The sequence below is a fragment of the Rattus norvegicus genome, chromosome 17 (assembly GCF_021556685.1).
Source record: "Rattus norvegicus strain SHRSP/BbbUtx chromosome 17, alternate assembly SHRSP_T2T, whole genome shotgun sequence".
Lineage (NCBI taxonomy): Eukaryota > Metazoa > Chordata > Mammalia > Rodentia > Muridae > Rattus > Rattus norvegicus.
The window spans coordinates 28,322,110-28,348,295 of record NC_141550.1 but is presented as its reverse complement, the minus strand read 5'-3'; the positions used below and the strand labels follow the sequence as shown (position 1 = coordinate 28,348,295).

General features: G+C 43.8%; 1 protein-coding gene across 43 annotated transcripts in view; it reads left to right on the top strand.

Moving 5' to 3' along the window:
• Positions 1-26,186, top strand: part of Fars2 (phenylalanyl-tRNA synthetase 2, mitochondrial) — a 434,171-nt gene that overhangs the window by 315,006 nt on the left and 92,979 nt on the right.

Sequence of the window (26,186 nt, the reverse complement as noted above, 5' to 3'; positions counted from 1 at the left end):
CTCAGGTAGCATGCAGAGTACCTTCAGTGCCATGAACACTATTCAGTAAGAGTGAACAACACTCTCTGTATGTGTGTCTGTAAGCTTATAAACATGCCTGTGTACCCTCCAAGGCCAGAAAAGGGCATGGAATTCCTCGTCTGGTGCTGCAGCCATCTGTCAGTAGCTTGACTTGTTAGGTGGGGGACCAGGATCTTAACTCCAGTTGTGATGACCCAGCAAGCTGAGCCATCTCTCCACATCCTCCATGCTTCTTTTAATGTGGGTACTTTCCCCACCATTTGTTTGCTTTCTGATGCAACAAGTCAGAAGGAAGGTGGCCTAAAAAGAATGGTATGCACTCGTTGATAAGTGGCTATTAGCCCAAATGCTCGAATTACCCCAGATCCACAGAACACATGAAACTCAAGAAGGATGACCAAAATGCAAATGCCTCATTCCTTCTTTAAGAGGGGAACAAGAATACCCTTGGGAGGAAATAGGGAGGCAAAGTTTAGACCAGAGCCTGCCCCACATGTGGCCCATACATACATAGCCACCAAACTAGAAAAGATGGATGAAGCAAAGAAGTGCAGCCTGACAGGAACCGGATGTAGATCTCTCCTGAGAGGCACAGCCAGAATACAGCAAATACAGAGGCAAATGCCAGCAGCAAACCACTGAACTGAGAACGGGACTCCCGTTGAAGGAATCAGAGAGAGGACTGAAAGAGCTTGAAGGGGCTTGAGACCCCATATGTACAACAATGCCAAGCAACCAGAGCTTCCAGGGACTAAGCCACTACCTAAAGACTATAAATGGACTGACCCTGGGCTCCGACCTCATAGGTAGCAATGAATATCCTAGTAAGAGCACCAGTGGAAGGGGAATCCCTTGGTCCTGCCAAGACTGAACCCCCAGTGAACATGATTGTTGGGGGGAGGGTGGTAATTGGGGGAGGATGGGGAGGGGAACACCCATAGAGAAGGAAAGGGAGCTGGGTGAGGGGGATGTTGGCCTGGAAACCGGGAAAGGGAATAACAATCGAAATGTAAATAAGAAACACCCAAGTTAATAAAGATGAAGAAAAAGAAGAGAGAGAGAGAGAATGGGGTGACGGACTGATGGAATAGAGAAGGGAGATAGGAGAGTCCAAGCAACATTCCTGTGCCTTGGGGAGGAATATTAAGCCTTGATTTGTTTCAAGTTCTCATCCCCCATCCCCCTCCCGGAGTATAGCAGAAAAACCCTAGGAGTCCAGTCCCATTTCTGTCTCTGAGAGTCTCTTCTTGGCCTGGGGGCAAACCTTCATCAGCGAGTCTTTGGGCTACAGATTTGCTCTCCTAAGCCTAGCTCAGTAATGATCTATCCACCCAGTGTTTACACCCTACACTTAGAGAATCCCATGGGAATCCTCTCAGATGTATTCAGAAAACTCTTGGGAATTTTGGAGAACCAGAAGTCTACTTCCTTTAATAGAGGAAGCTGGTCCCTCCCTTGGGTAACTTGCATAAATGCCCTAGTGGGGAACTCTCTAAGACTGAGAAAGGCCACATTCTGTTGTAAATTAAGGGACCAACCAGACCAGCCTGCTCTTTACTTAATGGCTTAGAAATGGTCAGGTAAGGGCAGTACCTAAGAAGGCTTTTGAAATTATTGTTTTCTGCTCACAGACCAACCAACTAGCCACTTTGAAAACTCTTCTGACTTAGCACTGTGCTAAGCACATCTATCAGGGTGTATGTAGCTGTCTGGCTTATTCCTCAGTGCCAGGCCACCAGCCTGGACTCTGGGGGTCTTTGAAGGGTCGCCAGCTCTCCTGTCACTTCACAGACTCTGAATGTGCTCTACATGTTCCCCAAGGAGAGTGTTCGCTTTCATAAACTCTAAATAACTTTTAATTTTTTGTAATTTTCAAATCTGGCAACATTTCTGTATATTGGCTTCATTATTAAAGTCTGAAAGAAAAAATCATCTCTGTGTTGCACAAAGGAGCATGCGAACAAAGAGAAAGTAACTCAGAGAAGTCTCTTCGCAGAGAGGACGAGCCAGAACCCAGACCAGCTAGCGCTATGTGCAGCCAGGATGACTCTCATCCCTAACACAAGTGACTCTGTCTCTTCCCGTCTGTGGGAGTGCGACCTCTCAGTGTGACGTGGAGGGCCGATCTGCACAAAGGGGAAGGCTCAAGAGTTGTGGGCCCTTGTCAGAGTAAACTGCTTTTGATTTTTAAAAAATCCTCAGAGGACCAAGCCGCTTTTGGCTTTGTTGCTGAGACAAATACAGTGAAACTGGCAAATTACATGTACTCCTGCCTCAGCTTCTGATGATGGGTGATCTGAGGCTAGGTTAAGTTGATATCATGGTATGGAACATTTCTGGACTCTGTGTGTCTGTGTGTGTGTGTGTGTGTGTGTGTGTGTGTGTGTGTGTGTGTGTGTGTGTGTGTGAAACACTGTTGTATACTGGCAACATGGTAGAGCCGTGACTAGAAATAACTTGCTGTATTAAGATCATCTAGGAAGTAAGTGGATTGCTCTCTCCCAGGTGCACACCCTGCTACTAAACTGATTATAAAGCCCAGGATGGATGTTAGCCTGGCGAGGCAATATGGAAAATATACATTTACCAGCTATGGTTATCTGTGAGTCACCATACTCACCATTACTGAAGTGTCAACGTGCTCTTATGCAAAGGCCACTGGACAGATATAACCTGAAGGTACAGTCTTCAGAAAACCTACTTTGATACCTCTGTCCTCCAAAGAGTCTGCCGTCTTTGGTGTTCCTTGCCTGCATGTAGGTCCATGAAATAACCACTGAATCTTGTATACTTGTTAATTTCAGGTCTCTCCCACTGAGTTGTAAACTCCCAACAGATAGAAAATCTCTTGCTGTAACTGGACACTTAGTCAGTATTACCTGAATGAATAAAATTTCTGCTCTTATACCAGTCTACATATAGAGATATGTGTACCTGTATGTGTCTATGTATTCCTGTGCACTGTGTACTATTACTATAGCATATACACCATGCATATTTTAGTTTAGTTTAATACATAATTATTACAGACTACAGAATATAGAGACTGGCACACAAATAAGAGCTTTAGCTCTTTTGCTCCAGGACAATCCATGGCCAAGTTGCTCTTGTCCGCACTGTGGAATCCCTGACTGACCTGCTGTTTTATGTTTCTTGTCCATTGCTTAGGCTTTCTGGTTGCTTGGTTTAATGACCTATGATAATTTCCTCCAGGTTAAAATTGTTACTCGAAAAGGAGTTAGGGATGCCTAGAAAGATAGCTCAGCTAGTCTTCTAGATGACTAAACTTCAGTCCCCAACATCCACATCTGCTGGATCACAACTGCCTGTAACTTCAGCATCTGGGGATATAACACCCTCTTCTGGACTTCAAGGCATTCACTCATATGCACAGACACACAGTCACACACATATATCTATAATTTAAGTAATAATAATTTTTTTAAAATTTCAACTTTGAAGCCTTCTAGAATGTCTTGTTTTCTTTGCCATCTAAAACAGGAGCTGAAAGTTGTCATTGTAGAACATTCTACCTTTCCCCTGTGTGGAGTCATCTAACACAGAATTTCCAGAACAAAAGATACATTTTAAAATGTTTGTATAAAATATTGTATATATTAATATATAAATTCAAACGTTCAGACTTTGTCCTGTGTACCGTCCCTGCTTCTGTGGCAGACTGTGGCTTCTGACCAGTGAGAAGATGTGCAGTGCACACACCTGCAGCGAAGGCCCTGTCAGTGATGCACTGTGTAGGTGCTCGTTTCCCTAGAGCCCACTCTGCTCATATAGGCAGCTCACAGGAGCTCTCAAAACCCCACAGCCCGTGTAAAGTCCTAAAGTATTCCCACTTGGACCTGATGCCCCACTGTCTAGATTGTTAGACTCTGCAACGTGCTGAATCTTGATTTGAATACAGGCTTGTCCCAGGAACCAGAACAGGCAGAATGGCAGGAAGGTTCAGAGGATGAGTTGAGGAAAAACCAAGTCCAGAATCCGTTCGTTAGCAATATCTGCTGGTATGTAGAGCCTCTTGGTATGTACTTAGAATCCCAGTGTTTAGGAAGCAGAAACAGGAGAGTAGTCACAAGCCCCAGCATAGTGACCTTCATGTCAGCTAGGACTACATAATGATACCTGACTCCAACCCCCAGGAGAAGAAAAGAAAAAGATACTTACTTGAGATAGGAAAATAGTTCAAATTTGTTGCCATGCCCCTGCATTTCCAACAAAGTAGAAGCAGCTGTGTTGAGATGACTGCCTAGCAAGACCCCAGTCCTAGTGAACAACTGTAAGCAGTTAGCCACTGCAGAGGGAAGGTGAGCCCCTGACTGGGGATCTAATGAGTAGTCAGCCTTAGAAGTTCAGCCAGCACTGACCAGACACAGCAGGTCGTATTTATAGGTTTATTAATCTAGGTGTAATGTCGCAATAATTAAAGAAGCAGAAACTGTGGATTTGGAAAAGTGAGGTGGGAGTGGACATGGGAGGAGAAGAGCAGATAGGGAGGGGAATGGTATAATTATATCTTAATTAAATAAAAATAATAAAACAAAAATGTGGGGACAAAAAGACCATAAATTCAAGAACATCTTCAACAACCTGTACTACATGAGACCTTGTAGGAGGTCAGGGAAGGGTGGTGTGGAGGGGGACACAGGCAGGCAGGCAGGCATGCATGTGCTCTCTCTCTCTCTCTCTCTCTCTCTCTCTCTCTCCCTCCCTCCCTCCCTCCAGAAAGAAGCAGATGCATGTGGCTGAGATAAAGAATTGAAATAATAACCCAGCTTGATCAAAGTTCCTTGCTATGGTGCTCACTCTGAAAATTATTTCTAATCAATGAGCAGTACCACAGTACACTGCGGAGTAATTACCTTACACGTGTTTCACTCGGAGCTGTGATTAGAAACAAGATGTGAGATCAGAGGGGCATAAAATGGATATAAGAAGGAAAACTGTCAAGCAGGAGCTGAACTGCACAGGCTGTGGGAGAGTTAATGAGCGGGAAGGCTGTTCCAGTTAGCAATACTGGTGCTCCCGTGTTTACCCAGGAAACATTTCCCTGCCTGTCTTGAGCATCATTGATAGCATTCACAGTCAAATCAAAGTAACTTGGCATATGCTGTACTGATGTCCAAAGGTAGGCATGTAGACGGTATTAGAGCTGTCCCGAGACACAAGCATACTCAGGGAACGGTGCCTTATAACAGAAGTTGCCTCTTCCCTGCGGTTAGAAGCCAGTGTTCAAGTACAGACTGCCTGGCAAGGCCCACCAGCCCCAACACAGTATTCCTGACTTTACTAATCAAAAAGACACCAGAATCCTGGCAAAGGGAGTGAAAGACTGGGCCTGATTCTAACACTGTGATCAAGACCACTTGGTCTCTACAGAGGAGGGCTAAGTACTTGCTCTGATGTGAAGAATGGCCTTCCATCTCTTGAGAGCAGTGGATAAAAATGCAGTAAGCACAGTGCCCTGTCATGTTTGCACAAGCACACACACACACACACACACACACACACACACACACACACACACCTGCCATGTTTGTGTAGATGATGCGGTTTCAGTACTCTTTCTCCACTGAGCACAGCACAGCCACTCTCATACATACCTCTTTTACATGGCTTCCGTCATGTATAGGTTCCTTTGATTCTGTCTCTCAGCAGCTTAGAGAATGACAGATCTACTCATCATCTTAAAGACTCACACAGCACCTTTAGTCCTGAGATTCCCATTGGAAGACTAGGCCATGCTCCCCCTAGAGCCAGGCTCTGAGGCTCCATGCATGATTCACCCACTGTAATTCAGCAGCTCTGGCAGCTTACATGCTCTTCCTACCTTTATTCCTCCTCCCAGTTGGGAAGATTACACAAATTTCTTACCTTCTTTAAAAAAAAACCAAAACTGAGAGAAGATAGAATGATTGCTAGTTTATTATAGCAGTCTCTCTGAAGATGTTTGCAAACGGGAATAGCTATGCACTCAGAATCATTAAAGACTCCCCTAACAGGACATAGAAAATCTGCTAAATTCCCAGTTTTCCTGAGTCTGAAGAAGCAACACCAAGGCACAGAAGATCTCATTGAGCCTCTTAGCTTTAAAGGCTGACTAAGCAATGAGGACAGTGCTACCCTGTCCACCTGGAAGGATGCTTCAGTTCCTCTTGACAACTCATCTGCAGAGCTTTCACTCACGGGTAAATATTAGCTGCCTCTAAAGCAGCAAATGACAGTCATTGTGCCTCTTTGGACAAAATTAGGGACTGGCCAGAGTGTGTTTACCTGCATGCATACAGAACTAAAATAGGCGGAATATGTTCTAAGTGTCCAAGGAGGATTTGGGCAAGGCTGTGAGGCAGGAGCGGCATGTCTGTTGTTACTTTCGATTATTCAGTTCGAGTCACAAGCAACATAAATTGAGCTGTATCTTGATTTAAATATTACCTGGAAAGGGAGTGAAAAGAGATTATCAAACTTGGAAGGACTAGGCACATGTGTCAGGCTCTTCTAACCCCATGCTTAGACTGGGTTTTTATGGTTATATTTCAGGATGATGATAGCGAAAGCAGAACAATATACACATGGTCTAAGGCCAAAGAGCTTTTTTCATGCCTTAGCTTCACCCAGAATCCTGTGTCTGCATGTGTGCATGGTGCATGCATATGAACCCTTTTGCCCTGGGATCAAGGGTTGAACTCAGATGTCAGGCTTGAGTGGCCAGCTAGCAAGCCCCACAGTTTTATTGTTTAACGGGAGACTTTAGCTACCATGATCATGTTCAATATCTGTCTTATCACTTTATGAAGGTGAGAATCTCATCTCTGCTGTTCTTGCTCTACACCCAGAGTGCAGTGCTGCCTGGTGCTCAATAGACACCTGGTAAATAGTTGTTGAATGGACTGATGCTGTATAGGACAGTGTGGACCTGCTTATTAATCATGTCTGTGGCTCAAGAGTCAAGGCCATGACTGAGGAGATTCTCACTATTCTGTGCCAACAAACTGCTTACATAATGACTTCGAAAGAAAAAGTCACTGAAGCACCCCATGCTCCACTTTGTCAGACAGTTCATTTTTATAATTATATCAGTGCCTGGTAAATCTCCTTGAATTAATGTGTCTTGCAAAGTTATGGCTGATGCGAAAAGGTATCTCCTTAGCATCTGTGTGTTCTGCGTGTAGCTCTCACTCATGCTGTACATATATTTTAAGGAACATTTCTTCGGGTGCTGTGTTTTTTTCTATTTATGTCTTCACCATAAAAATATAAATAGATCGTTTATCTCCGGTATCCTTAAAGTAGCTTGCATCGTTTCAGTCTTTTAAACTTTTACATAACCAAAGTTTCTGTCTCCAGTGTGCATCGTGGAAGATAAGTGTCTGGGGACCATCCTGGAAAGCTTGAGGCCAGCTTCCTCGGACTCCAGAAGGGCATGCAGTGCTGAGAGGTGTGTGTGTGTGTGTGTGTGTGTGTGTGTGTGTGTGTGTGTGTGTGTGCGCGCGCGCGCGCGTGCTTAAGCTCCAGTCCAGGAGGTACCATACAAGACCCCAGTGCTGTTTTCCCTGCCTGACATCGTAGGACTATGATGCCTGGCATTTACCATATGACATCTCATTTGAATAGGTAACACTGTGTGATGATTCCACAGGTGGTATCATCATCCAGATGAGAACACGAAGGATTAGAACCTAAGAAACTTGGCCTAGGTCCACATAAGCAGCAAATGACAAAGCTGAAACTTGAACCCTGTGGTTCTGGACCATGTTCTTATCCATTAGACTCTACAGGGCAGGGCAGGTCTGGGGCAACCCACCGTACAAGCTGGATGCATGTGGTCTAGGTTATTGGTAAGTGTTGCCCCAAAACATTCTTTCCATTCACATTTTGGCCAGTAGATACCCAGACTTTTTCCAAGGGCCTGTGAGATTCCAAGCCCTGTGATTGCAGACTGCTTTCAGTAGACAGTCATGTCACTGGGCAAATGTTATGGCTTACTTGTGAAAGTCTCCCATGTACTCTCTGTGTGTGAGTACTTGCTCCTAAGCTGGTGGCACTGCTTTTGAATGTTGTAGAACCTTTCGGAGGTTGAGCTTCACTAGAAGACGAGGGTTGTTGGAAGCTAACATGGAGGCGGGCTGGGCTTCCTGACTGCAGTTGTAATGCCCAGCTGCCTCATGCTCCCACTGCTGTGACTCCTCTACCATCATGGGCTGTCCTCTTGAACTGGGAACCAAAACCAGGCTTTCCTTGTAGTTGCTTTAGCCTGGTATTTTAGCAGAGAAACACAAAAAGAAACTAGTAATATAACTAATACAGCAAGCAAGGAAAGGGGCCTTGCTTATTGGACCCAACCATTTCACTATAGGGACCCCTTCAAACTCAATCCCAGGACATGCAAAATGGGAGAGGTTGCAGCAGAAGTCTGAGAGGCATTGCCTGTGTCTAGAGGTCTGAAAGTATTTCTCCTAGCATCCATTTTCAAGTATGATACATCCCTAATGCATGTCTCTACCTGGAAGATATCTGTGTGCCCTACAGAGGTGGAAGGGTCTCTAATAACGGATTCTCTAGACTTAACCAATCGTTCACATTCTCCCCCAGTTCACTTACTGGAGAAAACTAAGGTTAATAGACTGTTGATTAACAGCAGCAGATTGAGAATGGCATTAACCTCACTTGCCTTTAAGCTGCTGTTATAGAAGCAGTTAGGTAATATGTTCCAGGCATAAATTAATTATGGGCTGAGTGAAAGTCAAGGGAGAATCAGCAGCATCTTTTTGGAAGCCAAAACCCTAATGGGAAAGGGATGGCCACCTTAAGCAGTTGTATAGTAGAAGAAGCCAAACTTAGGATCCAGAACCTCCACCACCCACACCCTGCAAATATCTGGGAATGAACTGGACTTGCTTCCCTTGAAAGATGAACTAGAAAGAAACAGACACAGAAAGAGGTGGTGAAAATGAATTTGCAAAGCAAAAGCTCAGATATTCTCCCGAGCTCTGGGTGGTGGAAGGACCCCTCAGCCTAATGTCAAGCAAGCCTTCATTTGATAGAGCTCTGGGAACCTCTTCTGCAGAAGACTAAGCAGAGTATTCTCTGAGAAGTAAGTGAGCCAGGCTGAGGTCTCTGAGATAGCACACCAAGAGAAGAGAAAAGCAGTGATGGCATGGTCCAGAGAGTTAACTGCAGACTAGACTGTGCAATGGTCAAACTACTGAGCACCAACCATAGTCTCATCACTTGTACCTATGAAGTATCCTCTGGGTCTTTGTGCCAGCATTTCCTGCTAGTAGTATTATGGGCAGACAGTCATTGTCTCGATAACGAGTAAAGAAACAGATGCTTTCAGTGCCCATCTGTTTACTGCAGGGTATGTTCTAGTGACAAAACAGATTTGTACCTAAGCACATGCTTACAACTACCATACCACAGCCACTAGCCCCTCAACAACCTGAGGAACAGAGCAGACGACACAGTGACATATAGATGACAGTAAGGAAGTCAAAGGTTGCACAGAAAAGGGACAGAAATCCTTGGCCACTGTGAGACATCGTCGTGAACCTATGGAGATCTGAGTACTGATCTGACAGACTACACCTACCCTGGACAGGTGGAACACAACATAGACATTGCATGGTACAGGATCAGGAAGTGACGTGGGGAAAGCCGATTCCCAGTCTTCTAGAATGGAGAAGTTCTGTGAGATGCACAAGGTCAGAATGTATAACATTCCAGCCAGTGGTGGTGTGCTTAAAGATGGCTAGCTCTGAGATTGTGTCACCTAGTGATGACAAAACTGCTTAATGACATACTTCTGAATTGAACCTGCATCACCAAGCAAAGCACCATTTATTGTCTAAATTGCGAAGGAAAAAAGTAGCAATGATACTATGTAAAGATAACTTGTAAAATAATCATCTTGAAGGACTAAACCCATATTCTGGGAAGCCAACTAGCAAGAGGGAACAGAACCTAGGGCCTGCCTGTCTGTGTAAATTTCTAGAACTATTTGACCTTTTATATGTGTGCAGATTTAATTTTGATGAAAATGATAAGCGAATTTTGGAAAAGAATAAATCTCCTATAAAATACTTCTATTTTTTTCCCTAAGGATTTAGCAAATGTTAGTGTTTTGGGGTTTTTTTGTTTTTTTGTTTTTTTTGTTTTCCTCTTTCCAGGACAAGGACATGTGATACACAGGAATTTAGGGTAGACATGAGGCTGGGCTGACTGACTTATACCTGTTAGAATTTCCTCATGACTCTAGCCCTTCCATTTCTTAGCTGGTAATGTCCACTGGAGCGGGAAGAGACGAGGACTGTGGGGAAGAGGTTGATGAGTGTGCTTTAGTGTCTGGACTTTGTTATGTGTGTGATTAAGACTCAGACAATAGCACCTCTGTGCTGATGGAAAGAGGTCAAGGAAGGGACAGGGTCAAGCATGCAGTGCCCTCTTGATTAATGCCAATGGTGAGCTCCCCCAGACAGTCAGTTAAAGATAGTATTTAGGACCTCAGAGGTGTCCAGATTGGAGCAAGAGGTCAGGACCGTGATCCACAGTCTGGGTTTTGTGAATTGAAGGAGAAAGAAGACACAGTGTGCATATTTATAAAGTGTGCCATATGCCACATGTTCAATGCAATATGCCATTTTATTTTTACCTCTTCTTCAAAGACAAGAAAAGCATATTAATTAGTAAATCTAGTCATATACATGCCCATATATGTATGTGTGTTAATGTAAGTGCTTATGTATTGAGAAATTGAGTTTAAAATACACAATTTCCTGGACCTCAGGCTATGGTAAACCAGGTCTTCTTGAAGTAGCTCCCAAAATTTGAAAACACAGTTTGAGTTGACTCTTTCCTGAAATGCTTAGGACCAAAGGTGTTTTGGATTTCAAAATCTTTTCATATACATAATGCAATACCTTCAAGGTAAGAACCAAACATCCTCATTCTTGCACCTTATGTGGAGATCCTAGAGATATTTTAATGTAATAGTTTAAGTTCACTTATATTTTTATTATAATTCATCCTATGAGGTCAAGTGTAGAACTTTCTACTTGTGAAATCACATTGCTACTTTAATGTTTTTAATTTTAAATCATTTCAGATCTTTCCACCTAGAATGGCCAACCAATAGTTCTTCTTATTATAAACTAATTATAAAAATTAAATTTGGATAAAGAGCATGCTCATAATCTATTCAATAATTTTTTTCTTTTTAAACATATAGTGACTTTATTTTCTAAATATTTGTTATATTTTGTTTGGGAACAGGGTCTTACCAAGAAGCTATGCTACCCTTAATGCACATGGATCTTGTATATACAAATGCTGCTGCTCCAGAAAAATAATTGGAAAAAGGATATTTTACTTCTTTAAATCCACTGCTAGTTATTGATCATGCACTTCATGGGAGGCTTTGGCCCAACTTCCCTGGTTGCGGTGATGAATGAAGCAGGCTCCTTCTTTAGCCCTTATGCACTTACTTGGAAGAGGACAGTCATTAGATCTGAGTGACATTAGTGTAGGTCTCACAAGGATTGCAGAGGAAAGAAATAAGTAGGCTTTGCTGTGGGTGGTAGGAAAGAGATAACATTTCACAGTCCACGAAGACATGAATTGAATCCTAGAGGTTTGTGCTGTTCTATTCACACATTCATTCATTAACTCAACACCAGTGCATTCTGGGTATATGTCGGGGTTCTCTGGATATTTGCATGTAGTTTGAATAGAACAAAGCCCTGGCTTGGGTGAAGCACACGAGGCTATGGGGCAGAGATGAGTTACATCTCCTAGCTCTGATCTGACTTTGGTTCTCTTGACCATTCAGAGGTGTGTTCTACATGCACATGTGGCACTTACCCTCTGGCAAGGCCAGGCTATTTTCTTGGTGCTCTCAGAGGTGGCCAGCATAGACATTGGTGCCTTGAACTCCCTGATATTATCTATTTGAGGAGTGAGTGATATCACTAGAACCTATACATTCTAGTCCTGATCATTGACCATGGAATCTAAGTCAGGCCTTAGGTGAATGGCAGATGCATGTTTCTGAGAATACAGGGAAACCAAGCCCAGCTGTGTCGAGCAGAGTCATCTTTCTTGAAGGATGATAGATCATTCTTACCTGGACTGTTCCACCTGCCACACCTCTTTGATTCTTCCTGACAGACCATGGGTCACCTGGTGTTTTTCCAGCCTGTCATAGTATTAGCCAATAATGACTTCATAGACTTAAATTACAATTTTAAATGTTTTTCTAGAGTTGGTGTTTAATATATCTATCAAGATGACACCCTGATAGATTGTCTATGAATAACAGTCTAATGAATATTAGTTACCCAAGGGTTCTGGTCCTGCCTCCCCTGAGATCCCCTGAATGTTTACCTGAATGTTGGTCTTCCCAAACCTTGAGGCTTGTAAGGTTTAAGACCTAGAACTGGGTGAGGATGGACACCCTGGTGTGGCCCAGATATAACTGGGGCTATACAGCAGGAGACATTGCTTGTGACTATGTCACAGCTTATTACAAGGCCCCATTTACCCTTCCTTGCTCTTTTCAAACTCATGGCCTCGTTTTTCATTAATTGCTGTTACACTTGTATATGTATATCCCTAAATACAACCTTCTCTGTCTGTATGATGTCACTCGTATATGTGTTTTCAAGGCTGTTTCTCCCTCTCAGCATTTCTTAGTTTCCTACAATTCATTTTATATGGTTGAAGACTTGCAGTCTTTCCCTGGTTTACTTTGCCATGTGTGTTGTTTTCTTTGCTCAGCTCCTGTTTAGCATGATGGGTGTAACTTATGATATTACTAGGAGACACTGGCTCTGTCTGCCCCGTTTTTTTGTACTGTTTGCTGAGTTGTAGATACTAGAGTCGTTTTGTATCCCTTGAGACTGGGCTCCACAACACTGCATTTTGATTGGTTGTGATATTCTAATGTTCTCTAACTGTGACAAAAAGAAGTTTCCTTCATGAAAGGTGAGAACAACACTTACCTGTAGCTATAAAAACAAAGATTTAAAAGTAGTCAGAAATTATGCTGGCTTAGTAAAGTGGGGGTTGTCGATTTTTCTTCAGCATATAAGAACTTCAGTCGGCGTGGGGATAGTTGGCTAATTTTCCAGTACCAGGCTCATTTCTCTATTTTTGACTTTGTCTTAAAGCAATTAGAAAGCAATTGGTTACCAAGTCTGCTTGCTACTCCTGTACACTTAGTGCTGTTGTGCCATGCTGGTCGCTGTTGTGGTTCATAGGTATCATAAGTGGATAGGAGTCTTGGTTGCTTCTTCCTTTGGAAGCTCGTATGATGCCTTCTGGTACCATGAAAGTCATTCCTCAGGAAGTAGGCAGTTAAGTCAGTTCAAGCTCAGAGGCCTCTGAGCCCTGTAAGCGACTGAAGGGAAGCAATAGAGACTTACCTTCCACCTCTGGGTTGGTGGCAGCCAAAAGCTATAGCAATAGCCTGTATATTCTGGGAATAATTTGGACAGACCTCATCAACAACTTAAAAGAGGACTTTTATGCCTGGCATTATGGTGGTCTTTGTCTCGTAGAAGGAGTATTGTCAACCCCATAAGAATATTCATATATATACATAATAATGGAAGCCTTTGATTTAGTAATAAACAACTACCCTAAACCCTTCTGGACAGCTCGAGATTAAAGAGGTCTAGTGAAGGCATCTCTCCATTGTCAATAGTCACCCGGTCCTGGCAGGCTGTGAATAGGAAACAGGAAGGAAGATTAGCTGTGGGAAATGACTTAGATATGTGTCCCTCTCTTCCAGAGTCATTGACAGCCATGTAATCTGGGACAAGGGTCTTCATTATGGGTGTGTGGGAAGTTGATCCTGTAGGCTGTGTTCTAGCTTCTGGGGCATGGTCTGGGGTTTAGACTGATTAGCCACGTGAAATCTCAATTGCACAGACAGATACGGGAGGGGAAGACAGACCATTTTCAAAAATCAAGTTCAGTTTCATAAAGTCTAGTTTCTGCCCAGGCTTCTGTGGTGTTGGGTTGTTCAAGAAGTAACAGTGCTGACTGTGGCTCAGCGCATAGGTACAGAGCGGACTGCCTGGGCTCATCTTGTTCCCACCAATTCACTGCCATGGTTTTGTAGCTAAATTAGTTAACTTCAGTTTCATCCTCCATGAAATGGGGAGCCATAGTAAGTATTGCGTTCTTCTCTGGCGGCGACAGGAGCATGAGTGAGATGCACTGTCAACCGTGTGTGACACAACAGAGTAGTGTACTTTATGTTGACAGTCATGACAATAAACTTGTTATTCCTGGCAGAGGTTTCTTCTTTCAAAGTGTTAATCTCCATGAGTTCAATTCCCACTAAATATGGGTGACCATTGTGCTGTCCCAGTTCACTGAATCCTGGGATCTCAGGTGGTGGTGAGTGTGCACTGCTGTATTCTCTAGCACATGCTCATATTCCCTAGCTGTATTGACTGTAGCACCTAGTCCTTTAGAAATGCTCTGTAGCCTAGGATTGCTTAGTCATGGCCATGATGCTATTACCTCACTGGACTCAGGGAATGCCACCAAGAATTTTCTATTCAAGAACTGTTTTTGTTTTTTTTTTGTTTTTGTTTTTGTTGTTGTTGTTGTTGTTTTCCCTCCCAGAATGAAAAAGATCATTAGCCAAATATTGAACTCATTTTCTGTCATAGAAATTTTGAAGGAGAAAAATGTTAGCAGTTTTCATCAATGATACAAACCAAGTTGTTATTTGGTAATTGAAAATTTGCTTAAAATTGTTTAACCACACTTTCTGTGGGCAGTGATGGTAAAAGCACCTAGTGTATACTCTCAGCCAGTGTAACACTTCCATTACATTTTATTTGAACCATCTACTGCCAGGTTAGCCAAACCTGATGTTCATTCACTCCACTGTCTCCTGTCTGTTCCCTATAGCACTTTGCAATAACTCAGCTTTCTATGTAAACCGAATTAGTTGTTTCTTTACCATGGTCCTTACCAGCAATGTGTGGAGTGACTAATGATCTGGAAGGTTTTGTAGAGTCATATATAACCTAATATGTTGGCTCTGGCTGTCCCATCTATCTGTCTGCTTGTTTGAATGGTGAGTTCTGATTCATCAAGTATTAAAACCAAGGGAAAGACCTTTGAAGTTGTGTGGTCCTAATGCCTGATAATAAGACACAAAATTTTTACAGGCCAGATTAACTCATAGACTTTGTGCAAGAGCTAGGACTAAACTTTAATTCATTTAGTAACTAGAACTTGAATTCATATAGTAACTAGGGAGAAAGAAAAGCAAACTTTATTTTCTTTATACAAGAATAGATGAAAGGTATTGCCTGAGGAATGGTCAGTTTCACACACTGACAGGTGAGCAGGTAACACTAACAGAGTGGTCCAATGGCCAGCCACTGCCCCTTTCCTCCACTGCAGTAGAGTGTTCTAAGCACTTGAGAGACATTCTTTCAGCTTGGCCATCCACACAGCTGTAAAGTGAAGCACTTTTCATTTTGATGTTTGTCTCTGATTATCCATTCCTGTTCCTGTCTATGAGTCATTCATCAAAAATCAGAGTGCCAGAGCTATGCTGGACCTAAGAGTGCCAGAGCTATGCTGGACCTAAGAGTGCCAGAGCTATGCTGGACCTAAGAGTGCCAGAGCTATGCTGGACCTAAGAGTGCCAGAGCTATGCTGGACCTAAGAGTGCCAGAGCTATGCTGGACCTAAGAGTGCCAGAGCTATGCTGGACCTAAGAGTGCCAGAGCTATGCTGGACCTAAGAGTGCCAGAGCTATGCTGGACCTAAGAGTGCCAGAGCTATGCTGGACCTAAGAGTGCCAGAGCTATGCTGGACCTAAGAGTGCCAGAGCTATGCTGGACCTAAGAGTGCCAGAGCTATGCTGGACCTAAGAGTGCCAGAGCTATGCTGGACCTAAGAGTGCCAGAGCTATGCTGGACCTAAGAGTGCCAGAGCTATGCTGGACCTAAGAGTGCCAGAGCTATGCTGGACCTAAGAGTGCCAGAGCTATGCTGGACCTAAGAGTGCCAGAGCTATGCTGGACCTGAGAGTGCCAGAGCTATGCTGGACCTGAGAGTGCCAGAGCTATGCTGGACCTAAGAGTGCCAGAGCTATGCTGGACCTAAGAGTGCCAGAGCTATGCTGGACCTAAGAGTGCCAGAGCTATGCTGGACCTAAGAGTGCCAGAGCTATGCTGGACCTAAGAGTGCCAGAGCTATGCTGGACCTAAGAGTGCCAGAGCTATGCTGGACCTAAGAGTGCCAGAGCTATGCTGGACCTAAGAGTGCCAGAGCTATGCTGGACCTAAGAGTGCCAGAGCTATGCTGGACCTAAGAGTGCCAGAGCTATGCTGGACCTGAGTTACTTATATATACTTGAGGGGATAATCCTGGCCTTTGCCTTCAAGTAATTTTTAGTCTAGCTAAAGTAGGCAGGAACATACAGAATAAGATACAGAAATGTGTTAAAAGATCTATGATATAAATATGGCAAAGATACATGGAAGGCACAGTTTCATTCCTGCCAAACTCTCCTGGGGTCTTCACAGATACTTCCTGTGTTAGAGTGAAGCTTCCACTGTGCCTTCCCAAAAGCATTTACATTTTAAAGGAAATCAGTCAGTCCAGGGCATACACTGGTATGCACACAAGACACACACACTTCTACCCTTAGAAGCTGGAGAGTGTGTCTTCTGAAAAGTATAGCTTCTGAACATGGTCCTGCTGGGGACAGTATGGATGAAGCATGAGCAAAGGCTGTTCCTGGTCCTGTGCTCCATAGCTTACAGCAAGCTGCTCACTTCATTCATTGGGTCATTGATTGGTTCATTCATCTCATTCATTGGTTCATTCATCTCAGTGGGTGCTGGGTACCAACCAAGTGCTGAATGAAGATAGTACACAAAGCAAAGACAGACATGGATGATGTTCTCCAAGAGCCCAGAGTATGTTCAAGCACATAAAACTAAACAACCACCACAAATGTGATCAAACAACAACCACAAATGTGAAAGAACACCTGAGGAGTGCTATCTATGTTGCCTTGAAGTGGGGAAGAGCTAAGGAGCAAGGTGACATGCCTAGGAGAAACCTGATGCACCAGCAGCTCAGAGGAAAGGCTAACTGGAACCAGAGGAAATGGGAGTATGGTGACAAGACTGGAGAGGCGGGCAAAGATCTATGACTTCATTCAGGCAAAGTATCCCCTGACATGTTAAAAGCAAAGTATATGTGTGTTAGCTTTCTGTCATTGTTTAAACACAAGAAATAACAAACTTAACAAAGAAGAAAGCTTTGTTTTGACTCATGGTTTCAGAGCTTCTGGTCCCTGCTCATTTGTCCCTGCTGCTGTCTCCTCTGTGTTGAGGCAATATACCATTCACAGGAAAGGCACATGGTAGGAGTGCTTACCTCTTAGGTAGAAAAGAAAGAGGACGAGACCAAAGTCCCATATTCTCTTTCTCTAGCATTTCTCCAATTACTTAAGCTCTTCCTGCTAGAAGCTAACTAGCAACTGACTCTTTAGTGCATGGCCCCTTGGAGCACACTTAGACTATATCAGGATGTGACGTGGTCAGCTTTGTTTTTCAAAAGTGATGCTGCAGGACCAGGGATAAGGCTGTGGATCCATAGATCCTAAGACAACATGCTGCATAGGCAATTTGGAATCATGGGGAGTTCAGGGTAACATAAGAGTTAGCATATAAATCGGTGCACAATCCTCGTTTGGAGCCTGTCTGTTGTTACTGAAGGCATGAGAAGGAGGCCTGAGAAGTATGGGGCGAGAAGAACAAGGGATCATGAGTGAGTCTTGAACCTGAGTATTTAGAAGCACTAGAGGATAATGAACCTGAATGGAGTATATGAGCCATATGGAAATGTCTCAGCTGTATAAGCAAGGGACAAGTAGACAGAAAATGGAGAGGCCACTCAGTGGTTAGAGCACCAACTGCTCTTCCAGAGAAGAGTTCAATTCCCAGGACCCACATAGCAATTCACAACTGTCTATAACAAAATCTGATGCCTTCAGGCATGCAGACATACATGAAGACATTATATGTGTGTGTTACATAAATAAATATTTTTTAAAGATGGTGAGAGTCGCCAACATGTCAAAAACTAACCAAACAAACAAACAAACAAACAAAAAACCTATGAAGTGACAGCCAGCCCTCAATCTTAGCAACATTAGGGTATTTAGTAGTTACAGTGAGGAAAAGGTGTTTTTAGGGGACAGAAAGAAGCTTAGAGTGGGTAGAGAAAAAGAAGGAGTAGAGGAAAAGGAGATTATCTAGTGAATTTGAGAGAGGAGGGAGACGAGCTCATTTTTGGAGTGAATGGGCAGATCAAAAGACCTGTTATTTTAAAAAAAGAAAAAAGATGTTAGCTTGCCTGTATAGGAAATCAAGAAGAAAGGTCCAGAAAAGTAGAAGTGGTTGACTCTGGGAGTCCAGGAAGAGGAAGAGGTACACCTTGGAGCAGTACTGAGATAGCAGCACACCTATCCATCCAAAGCTGAAGGAAAAAGGTCAGACCTAAGCTGTAGGCCTCTCAGTTGAGCCACTGGAAGGTGATGGAGTTCCCACCTGGTTGGTAGCTTGGTTTTTTCTCTCAAGTGCCTGTAGGATTCTTTCCCACACTGACAGGTGAGAGGTTTGGCTACAGTAGACCCATGAGAGGCTAGAGGCACTGCAGAATATTTGAAGTGGTTAGGGAGCACATGGAGGAGTGGGGTGAACAGAGAAACAACAGTGAGTGAAGGCCTACTTAGGTGGGTGCTTGTGACGAGGGTGGGCCTTCCATCTGCCCTTCCAGCTCTTCTAGCACAGATCCCTCCATGGTCCCTTGGGACATTGCTGTGATATCTCCTCACTGGACTTACCTTTGGCATGGCTCTAGGCCACTCTAACTTTCCCTGATCTCTTGCCATGGAGTATCCACCCATTTTCACTGTGTGGTTTTGTCCCGTCTACATCTCTGGCAGCTGTTATTCTGACTGAGCCTTCCCCAGTCCTTACCTGTCCTCACTGGGCCTTACCTGCCTTTCCACCACATTGCATAGAGCACCTTTCTTGCTGTTCTGGATGGTTGGTTCATTCACCATTGCAGGATGTGAGTGACAGCAGCCCAGGAGATAAAGATTATTCTAACACCCCAGAGCTGTGTGTCCCTTCCATTCATACTGAACTATGACTACCCCCTGTGTCCCCTTCCAAAGCTCTGTTTGCCTGGCTTGTGGAAGTTACCACCCTGCCCTAGGAGGAGACATTGCTTTCCAAGGTCACACCCCTCAGCTGGCTTTTGACTAGCAGGAGTGTATATATCACTCAGTGTTATAAACGTAACACTTTTCCTTTGTCAGAGTTTCATATTTAAGAAAGTGGTGCCAAGGGGTCCCTTTTGAAGCCCACGTGTGAGAAGCAATTAGTGCATACACTGAGCATGCACTGGTCAGAGGAAAGAACCTCCAGTCACATGTTCAAGGTTTGGATGTTGGGCCAGACAGTGGCTGGACAATGTATTAATGTCACTGGAGTCTAGTTTTCTTCTCTGTAAAATACACAGAATTCTTGTCTTCTCACCTGGTGACCATAGGATAGATGAATTCATTCTTATGGAGCTTATAGAACAGCACCTGAAACAGTCAGCACATCCACATCTTTGTGTATCAGCCCAGATACAGTGCTGGGGCGTCCCACTCTCCCATTGTCGTCCTGACGCTTGTTGACTACTGCATGTAAGATGCTCCTTGGTTTTGTTACCTAGAGTTCTGAAAGATTATTACTTTGGACCTTTTTTTTTCACAGTTTCTGTTTAGAGTTCACAGTAGGAGTTTATATGAACTATGCAACAACCAGTGTCTATCCCTTTGCTTTTTACACACACATGTGCGCACGCACACACACACACACAAACACACACACACACACACACACACACACACACACACACACACACTCCTTTGATGCTAGGATCATTTTTAGCCAGGTTGGCACTGATAAAAGTACTTGTGTTTTAGCCCTTTAAAACATTTAACAATGGGATAAGATGTTTGAATTTCATTCTTACTATAACGTGTTTGTATTTGGGGTGGAATCCTTTAGCATGGGAATGTGGCATTGTTCAAAGCTATCCTGCTCTTCCTTTATTGAAAGGGCCTGACACTGGCCCTGGACAGGCTGACCTCCCAGCCATTCCAAAGCCAACCTTCCATAGACTCTTTTATCAGTGATAACTTGGGGGTATATTTTCCCCTGAAAGCAAAAGTAATCCACTGAAGAAAGGAGCAGAAAGAACTGGAGAGCTTAAAATAGCCAAGAGAAGGACTGTGGGAAACCCTGTGAAGACACAGAAGCTGGTATAAGCAAGAACAAACCTGTCACTCCTCCTATCCCAGCATTTACCTAGTGACAAGAGAGATGAGAAATCCTGGCAAAAGAGTGATGAACATGTCTTTGAAGTGATTTCAGGAGAGAGCCATGCTAGAGCAGGTCCCACCCAGCAGACCTCCAGACAGTTTCTCCACAGCTAGTATCTGTACCTAGACATGTCCACTAGTTTACTTGGGAGGCAAAGGATGGACTGCCTCCACCATGTGCATGCCACTGGGCACTTCATTGTCTGTTCTAGATGACCCTGTCACAGCCCATATTTCTGCACCCCCATCCTTCTCTGCCCCTAAGCTATCTCCCTCTTTGGACTCCTATAAGTCTCTCAGTCCCTGTTAGTCCAGCTTCCCTCCTTCCGTCCCCTCCTCAGCCCTCCTCTGCCCCATCCCTCCTCCCCTTATCTCCATCTTCTATCCAACCCTCATCCCCGTCCACCGTCTTCCTCTGCTTGCCACTCCTTCCCTCCAGCCCTTCTCCACAGCCTCATCTAACCCCTGACTCCTTCCTCTTTTATCCTCTACAGGCTTCCCCACATCTACCCTTCTCTGTCCACTCCTCCTTCCCCTCATCGTCCCCCTGCATCACCCACTCCTCCTTCCTTCCTCTTCCACCCCATCCCTTTTTCCCTTAGCCCCACTCTGCCTTCACCCACTTCACCCCTTCTCCTTTGTACCTATTTTCATTCCCCCTAGCATCCTTCTCCTCTTCCTCACTCCTCCCCATCCATTTTCCTCAGCTCCTTCCTCCCCCTTACTCTTCTACTTCCTCACTCCTCCCCAGCCCAGCTCCTTCCTCCCCGACTCCTCCTCCTCTACCTTTACCTCTCCTTTCCTTCTGGTCTCCCTCCTTCATCCAATTGCCCTTACCCCTTCATCCCTTCTCTACTGCCTCCTCCAGGCCTCCTCTTCATCCTATAGCTCCTTTGTTTGCAGCTTCACCGAGAAGCATAAATTAAGTGGCAGCTGTGGAGTTTCGAAGAAAAGGATTTTGTTTGTTTATTTTGTTTTGTTTCATTTTAGAAACGGAAAATGTTATGTCTCCTGTGTCATTTTACTCTGAGTTCTCTGGAACACTTTTCATCTGTATGCTAATTTTCTTTAAAATGGAAATCACTCACATAGAAAGAACAGAAAGGGGGTTGGTTCAGATAACGTCTGAGTAGCTGGTAATCTAGTGGACCCTTCCTTCCTTCCTTCCTTCTCATAGAGCCAGGGCTGCCCTAGGAGCCAGGGGCAGGTGAGCAGCGGGAGCTTCCTTTACACCCCCAGGCCTGGGAAGTACGGGCATTCCCTCTTGTTCAACAGTTCCCTGCAGATTTCAGTCTCACTGCTGACTCTGCCTATTGATTCATCACATGTTCTCAGCAGCACAGAGTAGCCTAGAAGCCATGACTAAGTCTGAGTAAGTGGGCAGTGGATTGCACTTGGTTCTCAATCATGAGATGGAACCCATACCGCAATTGTGTTTACACTATGGACACCAGCACGGAAGCTTCAGCAGGCGGGATGGGCAGTGACTGCATCAGTGTACACGAGGGATGTGTGGCTGTGCTCTCCGCAGGTCACGCCATGTCATACTGATTTCTCATTTGTTTTTGTTTAGCCCTGTCTTGTGTTAGTTCCCATTTCTTTTCTTACACTGTGAAGCATTTGTTGGCTTATTTAAAGAAACAATACGTGAGGAAAGAGTTGTGTGTTGCAGGCTTCCAGGACCAGAAAAATAAAATTTCAGAAGATTTCTTTCAACTTTGGAGAAAACTGAGGAAGTTCTTTGTGAGAAAGCAAGAACCTCTTGACACATAAGCAGAGTCATGAGCTATTGTCCTGAAGATGTCCACTCAGTTCCCTGCTGGTTAGGATGCGTATGTCTTCCCTCAGAATTTCCTTTCAGTACCATCATCTGGACCTCAGCTCAGAAGGGCAGGTGAGGAGATGAAGTGCACTGGGGTACTTAGAAGCTCCTGGGCTGCCATCTCACTGTGGTGTCCACTTCTTGAATGCTAACAGGATTGGTACAATGGCTGTGATACCACTGATTCCTTAGAGATTCAGTCCATGCATCCCTGAGGGCTTTGACAGGAGATACAGAGCTACAGAGACATGGGTATGTGCAGCTGAGGTGCTTGACTGCTCTTAGGAAGACAGCCCACTGAATTCATTTTCTCTCCACTAGGAAATCTGAGCCAGAACCACAATGCCATGTTAGCAAGCCAGAAGAGAAAGTTCATGACGCTACTCAGAAAAATAATGAATATGTGTTTTTGTCATTGTTTTAAGTATTCTCTCTGGGTTTTAACTTAAAGTATTGCCTGCCTACCTTCCTTTCTGTGTGTCTGCCTATCTGTCTATCTTTTGTTCTCTCTTTCTCTCTTTCTTTCTTCATAAAATGCTCTGACAGAAATCAGAAGGAGTAAGTGAAAACCAGGCAGTAGCCTGCAGGTGGCAGGTAGCTTCCTGTTTCCTCTCTCTAGGGAGTCTTCTCTTTTTCTAGGTTGGGCACTGGTGTAGTTAGTATTTTGAATTTTGGAGAGAGTTGCTAGGGGCATTGGTGTTAACGAAGCCCCATATGGGAAAGTGCATAGTGCTCCATGGTAAAGTTGGGAAGGAGGAATGGCAGGTTCATGGGCTCCCTCTAGAGTGCTGTACTTACTGAAAAGGCTATGAGTTTGATTGATTGCATTCAACTAACCCTAAGACCCTCTGGGGTCCTCTGTGTACAATGGTCTGAAGTGGGGATAATGGGTGGTACAAATAATTTGGTAACTCCCTTAACCTCATAAAACTTTCTCCTAATTTAATGGGGCACAATTAAGTCATGGTCTTCCTTTGTATGTGTGTTTCACAGTTTACACAGAGCAGAGAATGTAACTGAGTAAACACTTTCTAGTAAAGAACCACTGCCCCTCCCCAAGTGCACTGTGAGTTGAAAATGCACTACACCTAAATGCCTCATGAGTTCACTTCAGCAAAGTAAGCACTTGCTTACACAGGGACAGGGTTGACTTCTCTCCTGGACAATGTTTGTGCCAGGAAATGTACTAGGTGCAAGGACCAGCAGCAATTCATTCCTTAGACATGTTGGGCTTCCGTGGACCAGGCATGTGCACTTCAGAGAGACAAAGTGAGCAGAGTAAGATTAAGATCATATCTAACAAAATCAAACTTTAAAATGAAAAAGAAGTTTCATTTGACATTAAGAAAAGAAGATCCTATAAAATGTCAAATGTGGAGCCAGCAGCTAAAATTCACAGAATAACAAAATATCAGAGCAAGACAATCCTCTAGGACAGTCGGTCCAAATCAGTCATCGTCAGGTGAGGATGCCAGCAGCACTTGACCACCCTTCTCCTTGGCAGTGTGTGTAGGGTGGAAATGCACCTGGGTTGGGGAAGACAGAGCCATCTTCTCTGAAGATATTTTGGCTGCTGCTTTCAGACTTGTGGAGCATGAGAAATGCTTTGTAGTATCGGTATGGAATATGTCTGTTGTGGGGGTTTCCTGAGCTGCGGGAGATTTCCACACTCTCCCATGTGATGTTTGGCAGCCCGAATTCCTTTAATGCCCACCATCAGAGAGTTTCTCCTTACTGTTCCTCTGCCCAGCCCCTTCAGAAGTCTCCGCACTCTGACAATAAATAGCTCAGAAAGCAGATGAGAGATGTGTAAATTTACCTTTACCCCTAGGGATAAGCTGAGCTTTCGAAGCTCCTGTTGTGCTGAGTTTCCCTTATAAATGGTGATGGCTTGCTTTCATAATGCAAGCTTTGTCTTCTGTTTCATATGCATTTTTCTAAGCAACCACATAAGCAAATATTTGTTTTCACTCTTGTAGTATTGAATGGAACATAGATGAAACTACTGTTTCATAGCCATTGGAAGCTTGGTGGGTACCCAGAACAATTTTGGTATTGTATAGATGGCATGTGTCACTGAAGGAGCTGGCCCATTGTCAGTTCAAGCAACTAAAGACACCAGAGTCAAAGGGATCACTGAAAGTCATTAGCTCAAGCCATTAACATTTACTACATGGTTTTCATGACTTCATTCAGACAGATCACTTCTTGGTTTTCTTCATTTGGGGACATCCAAGACCCTATCCATGGCTTTGAAGGCATCTCTAAGTGTAATCCTGGCTTTTGTTTTCATAGTGTATAAATTTTACAGGCTACACAACATCTCTGGGCTTCAAGAGTTTCCAATGGTAATGATGGTGATTGTACACAGAACATTAAGGAGGTTCTAGTCTAATTAGATACCTTCCACTGTCGCTGCAAATTCAAGCAAATGTTTAATCTGCCTTAAAAGACAGGAGAATGCTGGGCTGGAAAGAGTCACAAGTCATGTATTACCATCAAGCTATCTGTAGTGATGTGACCTTTGGTAATATGAACTTCATTGATGGTTCTTGAACATTATGTACCTTGGCTTCTATCAACAGATCCTGTACAAAAAAGCCAGTTGGTTACTTCAAGCACATTAGTAAACTTGGTCAGGATCTTGTCCTCTGTACCCCTGAAAGCCTCTGTAAAACCTGTGAAAAATTTCTGAAGAGTTCAGTGTAAGAGAACTTAGCTGTCTTCATCATGCAGTTAAAGTTAATATTAAGCATCTTGCACTTAACTTTGGCTGGAGAGAGATCCTGCTGATTCTTTGTTAGTCTCCAAGGTTTACAATTTGTATTACTTTTCTCCCTGGTCTCAGCACTACTGATGTTGACCCCACATATTCTGTTCAAGGCTGACAACATAGTATTGTAGTTACCACTCAAGAAGTTAACACCTTTCTTGGTCACCCCAGCATCTATGAATGCCCTAGAATTGAGTCTATTGAAAGAGAATACCTGTTGGGTGTCACCTCATCAGCCTCGAGAGCACCAAACCTAGATCTTCTGCCAGATGAATAAAGGAGGAGAGACTGAACTGCCTTTCAGAGCCATTTCTAAGTGGACCACTTCAGATGACGTTACAAGCTTATATGGCTCGTGACCTAGGAAAGATGAGAAAGAAGTGGGCAGAAGTGAAAAGTGCCAGAAACACTCCCTTAAGTCGATTCCTTGTTTATCATCAAGGATTTTATTATGTGTGTGTATTTGTATGTGCGTGTGTGCGTGCGTGCATGTGTGTGTGTGTGTGTGTGTATGCCACTTGAAATCCCTAGTAGAGTAAAACAAAGTATAAATTTATGAAAGTCAAATAAATATAATGATTTATGCATCCAAAGTTGAGTATTATACATTAATACACAAGAGGCATTCAATGGCCAAGATTGGTCATAGGTAGTTTGAACACTGGCCAAGTTATATTTAGACTTTTCCACTCAATATGAATCAGTCACAACCAATTATTTGATATGCAATAGGCAGTATATAATACTAACCGATGCAGATATTACTCTCAGGGCTCTGTCCCAACTAAAATCGTAGTCTCTCGAAAGCAGAGCCATGTCTCATCTAAGTCTTTAGGCTGACTATATATGGTACACAACTGATATGCAAGAATATATAAAAGTGACGAGATAAATGCCTGGAGAACAAGTCCCTCTAGGTCACCTGAGCAAAGCTCATAAGAACTCATAGAGACTGGAACAGCAAGCACAGGACCTACCTTTGTCAACACCAGGTCCTCTACATATATATGGTAGCTCTCCATTTAGTATTCTTACGGGCCTCCTGAGTATGTGAATGATTCTTGTGCCTTCTCCTTCTCAAGCTCGCTTTCTTCTATTGGGTCGCCTTGCCCAACTTTGATGTGATTGGTT